Genomic DNA, 15590 nt, shown 5'->3' with positions numbered 1-15590 from the left:
TCACTCTCTCTCGTTCCTTCCCCCCTCGTTTGCTCTCTCTCTCGCGCGCAGCCGAGCAGAGCTCATCGCCGCCGTTCACCATAGCCGCCGCCACAGCCTCCCCTTCGCCTCCCCGACACGCTCCCCAGATCCGCCGCGACCCCCTCTACCTCCTCGTCGAGCCACGCAAGACGGAGCGCCCTGTGGAGCCGCCGTCGCCGTTGTCTTCCACCTCGGGCTCCGACCACCACCGCCGTCGATTCGCCGCACGCAGGACGTCCCCGAGCCCGCTGACGCCTTCGTTGGATCCACCGTGAGCTTCTTCCCGTTTCCCCTCTCTTCTCCCCCTCTTTCCCGCGCCGTAGCTCCATTCCCCACCATGGCCGAACCTCCACCGCCGCCGAGCTCATCGTCGATGCAGCAACGGTGACCATTTGGTCACCCCGGCGAGTCCAACAAGTTCGTAAGGCCCCGTAGAGCGTCCCTAGCACTTTGCTTCGCTCGCCTTCGAGCTCCAACCGCATTTTCGTGCACGACCGAACTCCGGCGGCCGCAGCCGAGCTCGCCGCCGTCGACTCCGGCCATCCCAGGCCCAGCCACGGCCACCGCCCGACGCGCCATCGAGCTAGCTTTCCAACGCACCTAGCCGTGCGCCATTTGGAGCACCACAGAGGAAACCCGGGGCACAAGTACGCCGCGGACCTCGCCGGCGACTAACCGCCGGCGGGTTTGACTTGTTTGACCTGGGATTTGACCCCCCAGGGTCACTGACGCGTGGGCCCCGTCGGCCAGGTGATTAGCTTAGTGCTAATCACCGTTTAATTAACTCCCCCTGACACTGACAGTGGGCCCCAGCGCCACTAACCTTTTTAATTAGGATTAAACTAACCCTGTTTAACCCCCTGACACTGACGTGTGGACCCCACACGTCAGGTTTGACCCCAGTCAGCCACAGTTGACTGCTGACGTCATGCTTACTCAATGCTGACGCAATATATATTTTCTGGAATTAAAATAATTCAGGAAATTACAGAAATTGTTTTAAACTTCAAAAATTCATAACAATTCAACCGTAGCTCAGATTAAAATAATTTATATATGAAAAATTATCAGAAAAATGTAATCTATCCATCTGTACTAGTTTCATGCATGACAAACCAACTTATACATGCTGAATATGAGGAAACACATTATGGCATATATAAGAGCTTACCTTGGAGATGCATTTGAGCTTATGGTTCAAATGGACTTCAAACCAATTGAATACTAGTTGCATTAGCTCAAATAGCATCACATATACATACCATGTTCATGCATCATATTGTTGCATACGATTGTGTATTGATTGTCGGCACCGTTCCTTCTCGATAGGTCCTGCTCCGGAGACGTTCCAGAGTACCTGTCTATGAAGCAGTGCCTCCCTTGTTGATTTACCAGGCAAGCAAACCCCCTTGTTCATTTCGATAAAACCCTACTCTCTCGCTCCTGCTCTCAGTTATTGCATTAGGACAACAGCGATTCATCTGCTACTTTGTGCTGTGGTAGTTGAACCCATTCCTCTGCATGACCTGTCATTGCCACAGTAAATAGTTGAAACCCACTAGCATGTGTAGGTGTTGATTGAGCCATGTTGTGTTCCTACCATGCTATGCCTGCTATTTCTTAGAGTTGTGTCAGGTCTGGTTCATTGGGAATGAATTGGAGTGTTACGATATGATCTGATGCTGAGAGTGAAGTGTGTGAACACGATTTGGTAAAGGTAGTGGTGAGAGGCCATGTAGGAGTACATGGTGGGTTGTCTCACTGGAACCGTCCTTAAGCCCTGAGTTCTGTGTATGTTGTCCAATGACTCGATACTACCACACATTGGGCTCCGGGCGCTCCAAGCCCTCTCGACTTATTAACCAGCTTGATCTCTGTCCAGGAGTCGCAACTAGTTTCTGGTGTTTGTAGGTAGTGCTATTTTTCTACCAAGTGGCACCCGGCAGGGTGGGCTTGGGACAGACTAGGCACAGGTGGCACGGTGTACCAAGTGGCACCCGGATGGTGGGCTTGGGAACCCTGCTCACATCGTTTGGGGCCGTGAGCGACACCCCGGCCGGATCTCCTTGCGGATGGAACCCGAATAGGCGATAAACCTGGGCTAGAGTCTTGTGTGGTTAGTCAGGTCGTGGCTGACACCCTCGCCAGGCTTCCGCTTGAAGGTTGCCGAGATACATGATGTGTACATGGCGGTAAGTGGCGAGAGCGTGTGTGAAGAAGTACACCCCTGCAGGGTTAACATGATCTATTCGAATAGCCGGGTCCACGGTTATGGACTTCTTGGATGCTTACATGGTACATAGACAACTTGAAGTGGATACTCTAAAATGCTCAAGACAAGTGTGAGTGCTATGGATGGCCTTCTCGTAGGGAGACGGGGATGAATCCATAGTAGTGTATTGTGTGGTGATTAGTGGACTCGTGTACGTTGTCTCACCTCAAGAGTTTCTGGTAGTCGTAGAACAGGATAGCCACAGAGTCAAAGCTGGCTTGCTGCAACTAAACCCCACATTACCCTCTTGATACAAATGCATGTATGATAGGATCTGATGTAAGTCTTGCTGAGTACCTTTGTACTCATGTTGCTTTATTTATGTTTTTGCAGCGGAGACTTCGGTCTTACTAGTGTTCTCATGGACTTCGACTAGTAGCTAGTACCTCAGCTACGATCTTGATCGGATGTTGTAGATAGTCAGGCTCTTCAGCCTTTTTTCATTTATAGATGTCTGTACCCAGACATGTAATGCTTCCGCTTGTTGCTTGTATGCTCTGTATGATGGGTATTGTGACCCCTGTTTCCAATAAATGGTATGATGGCTCTTCTGAGCCCTTATCTATATGAGTTGTTGAGTTATGCTGTGATGCCATGTTGTACAGCACATACTTGCATGTTATGCGTACGCGTAATGTGTATTGCTATGTGTGGGATCTGACTATCTAGTTGTTTATCCTTAGTAGCCTCTCTTACCGGGAAATGTCTCCTAGTGCTTCCACTGAGCCCTGGTAGCTTGCTACTGCTCCAGAACACTTAGGCTGGCCGGCATGTGTCCTTCTTCGTTCCTGTGTCTGTCCCTTCGGGGAAATGTCACGCGATGAATACCGGAGTCCTGTTAGCCCGCTACAGCCCGGTTCACCGGAGTCCTGTTAGCCCAGTGCTACAGCCTGGATTCACTCGCTGATGACCGACACGTTCGATGCTGGGTCATGGATGCCTGTCCCTGTAAGTTAGTGCCACTTTGGGTTTACGACTAGCCATGTCAGCCCGGGCTCTTTATCATATGGATGCTAGCGACACCATCATATACGTGTGCCAAAAGGCGCAAACGGTCCCGGGCAAGGGTAAGGCGACACCCGTGGGGATACCGTGCGTGAGGCCGCAAAGTGATATGGGGTGTTACATGCTAGATCGATGTGGCATTGAGTCGGGGTCCTGACACCGCACCTGAAGCCCTGGCGCCTCCCTCCCTCCCGTGACACCTCCTCCTCTCCCGCGGGTGCTTGGCGAAGCCCTGCAGGATTGCCACGCTCCTCCACCACCACCACGCCGTTGTGCTGCTGCTGGATGGAGTCTTCCTCAACCTCTCCCTCTCTCCTTGCTGGATCAAGGCATGGGAGACGTCACTGTTGGGGAACGTAGCAGAAATTCAAAATTTTCCTACGTGTCACCAAGATCTGTCCATGGAGAAACCAGCAACGAGGGGAAGGAGAGTGCATCTACATACCCTTGTAGATCGCTAAGCGGAAGCGTTCAAGAGAACGGGGTTGAAGGAGTCGTACTCGTCATGATCCAAATCACCGGAGATCCTAGTGCCGAACGGACGGCACCTCCGCGTTCAACACACGTACAGCCCGGTGACGTCTCCCATGCCTTGATCCAGCAAAGAGAGAGGAAGAGGTTGAGGAGGACTCCATCCAGCAGCAACACGACGGCGCGGTGGTGGTGGTGGAGGAGCGTGGCAATCCTGCAGGGCTTCGCTAAGCACCTGCGGGAGAGGAGGAGGTGTCACGGGAGGGAGGGAGGCGCCAGGGCTTCAGGTGCGGCTGCCCTCCCTCCCCTCCACTATATATAGGGGCAAGGGAGAGGGGGAGGGCGCAGCCTTGCCCCTTCCTCCAAGGAAGGGGTGCGGCCAAGGGGGGGAGGAGTGCCTCCCAAGTCAAGTGGAGGCCCTCCCCCTTAGGGTTTCACCCCTCCCATGCGCATGGGCCTTGGGGGGGCTGGTGCCCCTGGCCCATTAAGGCTAGGGCGCTCCTCTACAGCCCATGCTACTGTATTGGACGTGGTGGAACAATTTCCGGACCTCTGGACCCCTCCGGAACCTTCTGGAAGCTTCCCGGTACAATACCAAAAAAACCCGAACTTTTTCCGGAACCCGAACAACAACTTTCCATATATAAATCTTTACCTCCGGACCATTCCGGAACTCCTCGTGACGTCCGGGATCTCATCCGGGACTCCAAATAACATTCATTAACCACATACAAACTTCCTTTATAACCCTAGCGTCATCGAACCTTAAGTGTGTAGACCCTACGGGTTCGGGAACCATGCAGACATGACCGAGACGTCCTCCGGTCAATAACCAACAGCAGGATCTGGATACCCATGTTGTCTCCCACATGTTCCGCGATGATCTCATCGGATGAACCACGATGTCAAGGACTCAATCAATCCCGTATACAATTCCTTTTGTCTAACGGTATAGTACTTGCCCGAGATTCGATTGTCGATATACTGATACCTTGTTCAATCTCGTTACCGGCAAGTCTCTTTACTCGTTCCGTAACACATCATCCCGTGATCAACTCCTTGGTCACATTGTGCACATTATGATGATGTCCTACCGAGTGGGCCCAGAGATACCTCTCGGTTTACACGGAGTGACAAATCCCAGTCTCGATTCGTCCCAACCCAACAGACACTTTCGGAGATACCTGTAGTGCACCTTTATAGCCACCCAGTTATGTTGTGACGTTTGGTACACCCAAAGCATTCCTACGATATCTGGGAGTTGCACAATCTCATGGTCTAAGGAAAAGATACTTGACATTAGAAAAGCTTTAGCATACAAACTACACGATCTTTGTGCTAGGCTTAGGATTGGGTCTTGTCCATCACATCATTCTCCTAATGATGTGATCCCGTTATCAACGACATCCAATGTCCATGGTTAGGAAACCGTAACCATTTATTGATCAACGAGCTAGTCAACTAGAGGCTTACTAGGGACATGGTGTTGTCTATGTATCCACACATGTATCTGAGTTTCCTATCAATACAATTATACCATGGATAATAAACGATTATCATGAACAAGGAAATATAATAATAACTAATTTATTATTGCCTCTAGGGCATATTTCTAACAGTCTCCCACTTGCACTAGAGTCAATAATCTAGTTCACATCGCCATGTGAATAACACTCACAGGTCACATCGCCATGTGACCGACATCCAAAGAGTTTACTAGTGTCATTAAACTAGTTCACATCATCATGTGATTAAGACTCAATGAGTTCTGGGGTTTGATCATGTTTTGCTTGAGAGAGGTTTTAGTCAACGGGTCTGCAACATTCAGATCCGTATGTACTTCGCAAATCTCTAGGTCATATTGTAAATGTTGCTTCCATGCCCTACTTGGAGCTATTCCAAATGGTTGTTCCACTATACGTATCCGGTTTGCTACTCAGAGTCACTCGGATAGGTGTTAAAGCTTGCATCGATGTAACCCTTTACGCCGAACTCTTTATCACCTCCATAATCGAGAAACATGTCCTTATTTACTCCAAGGACAATTTTGACCGCTGTCCAATGATCCATTCCTGGATCATTCTTGTAGCCCTTGACTGACTCATGGCAAGGCACACTTCCGGTGCGGTATACAGCATAGCATACTATAGAGCCTACGTCTGAAGCGTAGGGGATGACCTTCATCCTTTTTCTCTATTCTATCGTGGTCGAGCTTTAAGTCTTAACTTCGTACCTTACATCTCAGGCAAGAACTCCTTCTTTGACTGATCCATCTTGAACACCTTCAAGATCATGTCAAGGTATATGCTCATTTGAAAGTGCCATTAAGCGTTTTGATCTATCCTTATAGATCTTGATGCTCAATGTTCAAGCAGCTTAATCCAGGTTTTCTATAGAAAAACACTTTTCAAATAACCCTATATGCTTTCCAGAAATTCTACATCATTTCTGATCAACAATATGTCAACAACATATACTTATCAGAAATTCTATAGTGCTCCCACTCACTTCTTTGGAAATACAAGTTTCTCATAAACTTTGTATAGACCCAAAATCTTTGATCATCTTATCAAAATGTATATTCCAACTCCGAGATGCTTACTCCAGTCCATGGAAGGATTGCTGGAGCTAGCATACCTTTTAGCATCCTTAGGATCGACAAAACCTTTCTAATTGTATCACATACAACCTTTCCTTACAAAAACTGGTAAGGAAACTCATTTTGACATCCATCTGCCATATTTCATAAATGTAGCTATTGCTAACATGATTCCGACGGACTTAAGCATCATTACGGATGAGAAAAAACTCATCGTAGTCAACTCCTTGAACTTGTGAAAAAACTCTTCGCCACAAGTCGAGCTTCATAGATAGTGACATTACCATCCATGTCCGTCTTCTTCTTAAAGATCCATTTATCTCAATGGCTTGCCGATCATCGGGCAAGTCCACTAAAGTCCATGCTTTGTTCTGATACATGGATCCTATCTCGGATTTCATGGCTTCTAACCATTTGTCGGAATTTGGGCCCACCATCGCTTCTCCATAGCTCGTAGGTTCATTGTTGTCTAGCAATATGACCTTCAAGACAGGATTACTGTACCACTCTGAAGTAGTACGCATCCTTGTCACCCTACGAGGTACGGTAGTGACTTGATCCAAAACTTCATGATCACTATCATAAGCTTCTACTTCAATTGGTGTAGGCGCCACAGGAACAACTTCCTGTGCCCTGCTACACACTTGTTGAAGTGATGGTTCAATAACCTCATCAAGTCTCCACCATCCTCCCACTCAATTTTCGAGACAAACTTTTCCTCGAGAAAGGACCCGATTTAAGAAACAATCCCTATTGCTTTCGGATCTGAATTAGGAGGTGTACCCAACTGTTTTGGGTGTCCTATGAAGATGAATTTTATCCGCTTTGGGTTCGAGCTTATCAACCTGAAACTTTTTCACATAAGCGTTGCAGCCCCAAACTTTTAAGAAACGACAACTTAGGTTTCTCCAAACAATAGTTCAAACGGTGTCATCTCAACAGAATTACGTGGTGCCCTATTAAAGTGAGTGCGGCTGTCTCTAATGCCTAACCCATGAATGATAGTGGTAATTCGATAAGAGACATCATGGTACGCACCATATCCAATAGGGTGCAACTATGATGTTCGGACACACCATCACACTATGGTGTTCCAGGCGGTATTAATTGTGAAACAATTTCCACAATGTCTTAATTGCGTGCCAAAGCTCGTAACTCAGATACTCATCTCTATGATCATATCATAGACATTTTATCCTCTTGTCACGACGATCTTCAACTTCACTCTGAAATTACTTGAACCATTCAATAACACAGACTTGCATTTCATCAAGTAAATATAATCAGTATCTACTCAAATCATCCGTGAAGTAAGAACATAACGATATCCACTGCGTGCCTCAGCACTCATTGGACTGCACACATCAAAATGTGTTACTTCCAACAAGTTGCTATCTTGTTCCATCTTACTGAAACCAAGGCTTTTCAGTCATCTTGCCCATGTGGTATAATTTTCATATCTCAAGTGATTCAAAATCAAGTGAGTCCAAACGATCCATCTGCATGGAGTTTCTTCATGCGTATACACCAATAGACATGATTCGCATGTCTCAAACTTTTCAAAAACGAGTGAGTCCAAAGATCCATCAACATGGAGCTTCTTCATGCGTTTTATACCAATATGACTTACATGGCAGTGCCACAAGTGAGTGGTACTATCATTACTATCTTATATCTTTTGGCATGAAAATGTGTATCACTACGATCGAGATTCAATAAACCATTCCTTTAGGTGCAAGACCATTGAAGGTATTATTCAAATAAATAGAGTAACCATTATTCTCCTTAAATGAATAACCGTATTGCGATAGACATAATCCAATCATGTCTATGCTCAACGCAAACACCAAATGACAATTATTCAGGTTTAATACTAATCTTGATGGTAGAGGGAGCGTGAGATGTTTGATCACATCAAACTTGGAAACACTTCCAACACATATCGTCAGCTCACCTTTAGCTAGTATCTGTTTATTCTGTAGCTCTTTTATTTTGAGTTACTAACACTTAGCAACCGAACCGGTATCTTAATACCCTGGTTCTACTAGGAGTACTAGTAAAGTACACATTAACATAATGTATATCCAATATACTTCTATCGACCTTGCCAGCCTTCTCATCTACCAAGTATCTAGGGTAATTGTGCTCCAGTGGTTGTTCCCCTTATTACAGAAGCACTTAGTCTCGGGTTTGGGTTCAACCTTGGGTTTCTTCACTAGAGCAGCAGCTGATTTGCCGTTTCATGAAGTATCCCTTCTTGCCCTTGCCCTTCTTGAAACTAGTGGTTTCACCAACCATCAACAATTGATGCTCCTTCTTGATTTCTACTTTTGCGGTGTCAAACATCGCGAATATCTCAAGGTCATCATATCTATCCCTGATATGTTATAGTTCATCACGAAGCTCTAGCAGCTTGGTGGCAATGACTTTGGAGAAACATCACTATCTCATCTGGAAGATCAACTCCCACTTGATTCAAGTGATTGTTGCACTCAGACAATCTGAGCACAAGCTCAACGATTGAGCTTTTCTCCCTTAGTTTGCAGGCTAAGAAAATCATCGGAGGTCTCATACCTCTTGACGTGGGCACGAGGCTGAAATCCCCATTTCATCCCTCGAAACATCTCATATGTTCTGCGACATCTCATGAACTCCCACTCAGATAGACATCCCTCTAGTCATCTAAGTGATTACATGATCCGAGTCAACTAGGCCGTGTCCGATCATCACGTGAGACAGACTAGTCATCATCGGTGAACATCTTCATGTTGATCATATCTACTATACGACTCATGCTCGACCTTTCGGTCTCTTGTGTTCCGAGGCCATGTCTGTCCATGCTAGGCTCGTCAAGTCAACCTAAGTGTTTCGCGTGTGTAAATCTGGCTTACACCCGTTGTATGTGAACGTAAGAATCTATCACACCCGATCATCACGTGGTGCTTCGAAACGACGAACTTTCGCAACGGTGCACAGTTAGGGGGAACACTTTCTTGAAATTTTAATGAGGGGTCATCTTATTTACTACCGTCGTTCTAAGAAAATAAGATGCATAAACATGATAGACATCACATGCAATCAAATAGTGACATGATATGGCCAATATCATTTTTCTCCTTTTGATCTCCATCTTCGGGGCTCCATGATCATCATCGTCACCGGCATGACACCATGATCTCCATCATCGTGTCTTCATGAAGTTGTCTCGCCAACTATTACTTCTACTACTATGGCTACTGGTTAGAAATAAAGTAAAGTAATTACATGGCGTTGTTTAATGACACGCAGGTCATACAACAAATTAAGATAACTCCTATGGCTCCTGCCGGTTGTCATACTCATCGACATGCAAGTCGTGATTCCTATTACAAGAACATGATCAATCTCATACATCACATATCATTCATCACATTCTTCTTGGCCATATCACATCACATAGCATACCCTGCAAAAACAAGTTAGCCGTCCTCTAATTGTTGTTTGCATGTTTTACGTGGTTGCTATGGGTTTCTAGCAAGAACGTTTCTTACCTACGCAAAACCACGACGTGATATGCCAATTGCTATTTACCCTTCATAAGGACCCTTTTCATCGAATCCGTTCCGACTAAAGTGGGAGAGACTGGCACCCGCTAGCCACCTTATGCACCAAGTGCATGTCAGTCGGTGGAACCTGTCTCACGTAAGAGTACGTGTAAGGTCGGTCCGGGCCGCTTCATCCCACAATACCGTCGAAACAAGATTGGACTAGTAATGGTAAGCATATTGAACAAAATCAACGCCCACAACTACTTTGTGTTCTACTCGTGCAAAGAATCACTAGTAGAAAACCACCCATTAGTCCCGGTTCATGAACCGGGACTAATGGGTCGTTACTAATACCTCCACGCATTAGTCCCGGTTCAATCCAGAACCGGGACCAATGTGCCTCCACGTGGCCCTGTGCGCCCACCCCAGTCAGAGGGCCTTTGGTCCCGGTTGGTGGCACCAACCGGGACCAAAATGCATCCACGCGTCAGCATTCCAGTTGCTGGGGTTTTTGTGTTTTTTTTTGAAAGGAGGGGAGGTTGGGGGTTTTGGGGGGTTAATTTAATTAGGTGTTTCATATATTGTGTTAGCTAGCTAATTAATAGAGAGAAGTGTCCTCTCTTATGTCCGTGCTTGGACGCTACGTACTATATATACATAAGTGATCGAGAGAACCATTCAGTACAGAAGTTCGTCATGCATATATACCGAGAGAAGTGTGATCGATCGACCTCTCCTTCTCCGAGAGGTTGGTCGAACAACAAGTTTTCGTATCATGTATCCAACGCTACTGGCTACATACATGTACAATATGTATAAGATCTCTTAATTACAAACCCCTAGCTAGCATTTGAAATCAATTTCCACATGGTATTCTCCGGTTTTACTGATGACGTGGTCAAGAAAGAATCCCGCCAATTCCTCTTGAATTGCTTTCATGCGATCTGGTTCTAGGAGTTCATTCCGCATCTGCCACGTCTAATTTGAAGAAGGGGGTTAATTAATACATATATATGAATGAAACTCAACAGAAATGATGGTGTAATAAAATAAAATTGTGAATATTATTGCTTACGCACTTCATATTGTCTTTGAGAGTAGCCCCGCTTGTTTTTCAAAGTCGCGGTGTGGATGAACTCGCACACGTAGTATCCACAGAAATCATTCCCTTCCTCCTGCCACAAGCACTTTACGAGAAATAGAGGTCAATCAAACTGATAATGAAGCATTATAAATGGCATTGATGAAAGTATAGCTATATATAGAATCAACGGGAGATGCGCGCAACTAGCTAGCCAGTAGTACTTACTTTCGGGTATGTATATCGCAGCTCCTTCGGCAGTCCCGGAGCTTGTGCGGTGAACTGTTTCCAAACCCTGCAAGACAAAGAAAATAATTATTATTACTTGAGATATCAGGAAATGAACAAAAAGTTACCGATATGGTGCGATAATTATGATCGATTGAACTTACTTGCTGAGCATTTCAGTCATGTCCGCATAGGTTTTCGGATCTTTCCGTCTCGAGTCTAAGACGGTTATTAGTCCACGCTCAAGCTTAATCTCCAAAAGAATATAGTGGTACCTGCGCACGCATGCATAACTCATCAATTACATTACTATAACCTCGCTCGACTAATAAGGGAAACCGAATATGCACACGACAGTAACACTCACGGGTCGTTGTAAGGAAAGAGTATGGTATCTTTGTTTTGATTTTTGATCAACGATCGTAGCAAGTTGTCCTCGGCCTCTTCGACGTGCTTTTCAACCAGAAATGCATCTATGATATTTGTGTTAATGAACCCAATATCATAAATTTCTTGTTTTTTGCACTCGACGATCTTCAATCTGCATAATATATTGAGGATAATTAATTATAAATACATGCATGCAATGAAAGAGCCGAGCTATATATAGAGACTTAATGACAAAAATAGTACTTACAGGCAGTAGCAAAAGACCATTAATTTATCGAGGGCCTTTTGATTGAAGAACTCGAAGAACTCCTCAAATGGAACAGTCAACAGATCATTTGCAACGAGATCGTGCTCCTCTTTAATATGCAGATACAAAGCATTCTTACCATCAGACTCTCTGCAGGTTTCCATGTACCAATTATGGAATCTTCACATCATTGTTGTCAGACATTTTTCATCTTTGACGAGAGGCTTCCCGTACTCGTATCTGTGTCCGTCCACCTTCAAGAAATCAGGAAGTGCATCGTCAGGCAGGTAATCGTCAAGATTGCCATAACCGGCCACCGTCCCCAGAGCATTAGACACATTGAGCGGGGGGCACGATTGCTGTGCTTGTTCGCCGAGCTGGGTAATTTTTTTCCCCTTTGCTCGTTGTTTTGACCTTTTAGCACTGACAGTAGTTCCCGACCGCTGGGCTTGGAGATATGTCTGTTCAGTAATGCGCTCATAGTTGGTTCTCGGCGGAGACTTTGGTGGTTTCCTCAGGGCATCGATAGTGCGCTTTGCTTTCACCGGATCTACCTTCTCCTCCGGAGGTGGATGTTTCTTTGCTTTCACCCCTTCAAAGAACTCCTTCACGTGGGCCTGCACAATCGTATCGTTTTCCTCCTCGGACCTCTCGTACGGTAACTTTTATAGAGGCTTGAGAGATGATGGACCGTATTTGTATTGCCTCCCGCCTCTGGTTGTGCTGCTAGACGCCGGAGCAGACGGAGCGGCTGCGGCATCTGTCTTCTTTCGTGCTTGCTTACGAGGCGGAGGAGAAGGAGTACGACGCGGCGAAGCAGCCGGGGCGGCGGCGGGTCTCTTCCGTCCTTGCTGGCCAGGCGGAGAAGGAGGAGGCTGCTGGCTGCTCGGGAGCGCCGGCGCAGGCGGAGAAGGAGGCGGAGTGCCACCACGTGCCGGAGAAGGAGGCAGAGTGCCGCCACGCGTGCCCTGATTGTCACTCGCCGGAGGAGGAGGCGGTGGAGGAGGCGGAGTGCCCTGACTCCGTGATACCATCCACGGGATAGCTGGCAGGAGCCGTCAAGACATGCTCCGGCTGAAGCAGCTCGGTGGAAGCCACGCTGCTTCTCCGCTGAGATGGCGGGGTAGCTTCGGGGGAAGCTTCGGTAGGTCGTTTGTTGTGATCTGCTGCTTCTTGTTCCTCTTCTCGATCCTCTAGCCCCATTACCCTTCCAAGCAGCGCCTGCAGTTGGTCCTGCTTCAGTTTCTTCCTCCTCTCGTGGGTTTTGTAACCCCCTGCGTCCGGAAAACCAACCTTCCACGGAATGGAGACTGGCGTGCCTCGTGTCCGTCCAGGGTGCTCGGGATTCCCAAGGGCCATTGTGAGCTCATCCTTCTCCCTGTTTGGAAGGAACGTCCCTTGGTGCGCTGCATCGATATAGTGTCGAAGGTTCTTGACTGGTATTTCCAGTTGCTTGTCCGTCCACTGGCACTTCCCTGTTACAGGGTCCAAGGTTCCGCCAGCCCCGAAGAACCAAGTCCGGCAACGGTCTGGCCAGCGCATTGTCTCTGGTTCGATCCCTTTTTCAAGCAGATCATGCTCAGCCTTGGACCACTTAGGCCGGGCTTTGAGGTAGCCACCTGACCCCGTGCGATGGTGAAGCTTCTTCTTCGCAGCATTTTTCTTGTTTGTCTCCGACATCTTCTTACTCTTTTCCGATGTCTTGTGGGCCACAAATGCGGGCCAGTGATCTTTGATCTTCTCATATTTGCCGATGAATTCTGGTGTCTTTTTTTCCTTGACAAACTGGTTCAGCTCTTTCCTCCACCTCCTCATTAGGCCTGCCATCTTCTTAAGAGCACAAGACTTGATTAATTGCTCTTTAACTGGCTTCTCCGGATCCTCCTCTGGCGGTAGGGTGAAATTTGCCTTCAGCTCAGTCCAAAGATCTTCTCTCTGCATATCATTGACATAAGACACCTCAGCGTCTTCATCCTTAGCAGGCTTATACCATTGCTGGATGCTGATCGGGATCCTGTCCCTAACAAGAACCCTGCACTGAGCAGAAAATGCCTTCCTTGTCCGGATGGGTTCAATCGGTTCGCTGTCAGGCGCGATTTCTATGATCTCAAACTTTTCATCCGAGCTCAACTTTTTCTTTGGGCCTCGTCTCCTTACCGAAGTTGTGCTCGATCCGGAGGGCTAGAAATTATAAGGAAGAAAGACAACAGTAATTAATATGTGCACATATACCAAAACAATGGATGCATCAATTAACTAATATATATATACCTGGCCGAACTCGGTTCGGTCACCGGAGCAGTCAGCACGGTCTCCTTCATCTTGTACCTCCATTGTGTCACCGGAGCCATCATGAACATAGTCCTCCTCTTGTACCGGCATTAATGGGTCGAAGCCACCATCATAAACATAGCCATCTTCTTCATCTAGCTGACGAACGGTGTCGACGAGAAATGACGCAACATCATCACTTGATCCATTTGCGATTATGTCCCCCAACATCGCTTCTGTTTCTTCGTCTAGGGAGTGCTCCATAGTTTCTGCAAATATTTACAACATGTCAATTATTATTCAAACATGGTATATATATTAGTGGCAAACGTAGAACTAGCTAGCTAATCAGAATAAGGAATCATGTTAGTGGCCTCGACACAACGCTTCAAGGGTTTGGGGTGGCCTCGACGATAATGCTCTTTTAACTTGATAAACTTGGGTGGCCTCGAGAGAGTTAATTTGTCGGGTAGGGGCGCGGCGGGAGGGGGTAGGAGACCAACATTGTTTTCTCTCTAGGGTTTGGGTGTCCTCGAGAGTTTTGGTCGAGCGAGAGGGCCGAGGGGGGTGCTGCAGTTGTATAAGTTATCACGGTCGAGAGGGGGTATATATATATATCGACCGCCCCTCATGTTGAAGTTATCTAGAGGGGGTTATATCGACAACGACGCGACATACATATACATGGGAAAATAATGTTATCGGGGAGGGGGTATTGGTACCACCCCCTAGCTCGTGTTGAAGTTTCTTCTTTCTCCTCTATTCCTTTCTTTTTTTCTTCTCCTCTTCTTTTTCTTCTTCTCCCTCGAGAAAGGAAAATAATTAAGGAAAAGGAAGAAAAGAGAAAGAAGGAAGAAGGAAGAAGAAGAAGAAAAAAAGAAGAAAACAAAGAGGAGAAGAAGAAAGGAATAGAGGAGAAAGAAGAAATTTTTTCTTCTTTCTCCTCTATTCCTTTCTTCTTCTCCTCTTCTTTTTCTTCTTTTTTCCTCTTATTATTTTCCTTTTTCCTCTCATTCTTCCTCTCCTCTTTTTCTCCTTTCTTCCTCTTCCTATTTTTCTTTTTTCCTCTCATTCTTTTAGTATTGCTTGTTTTAAAAAAATGTTCAAATAGAAAATTTCGAAAAAAACAAAGGTTTTGCCTAATGCATTGTTCATATGAATATACAAACATTTGCATATTCTACAATAATTAATATCACCAAAAAATCTATGAACAGAAAAAAAACCTAACTTTTCTAAAAATCTATCTTTTGCATATATGAAAACATTAATACACATATGAACAATAAATACATATATGAACAAAAACATGCTCTGAACAATTTTTGAACATTACATACACATAGCCACATACATACACATATACATTATATATATATATATGAACAAAAAAACTAAAATAATAAAAATGAAAATAAACAGAGCCGCATATATATATATAGCCACATACATACACATATATATATACATTGAACAAA

The sequence above is a fragment of the Triticum aestivum genome, chromosome 6B (assembly GCF_018294505.1).
Source record: "Triticum aestivum cultivar Chinese Spring chromosome 6B, IWGSC CS RefSeq v2.1, whole genome shotgun sequence".
Lineage (NCBI taxonomy): Eukaryota > Viridiplantae > Streptophyta > Magnoliopsida > Poales > Poaceae > Triticum > Triticum aestivum.
Note: the sequence above shows the minus strand (reverse complement) of the source record.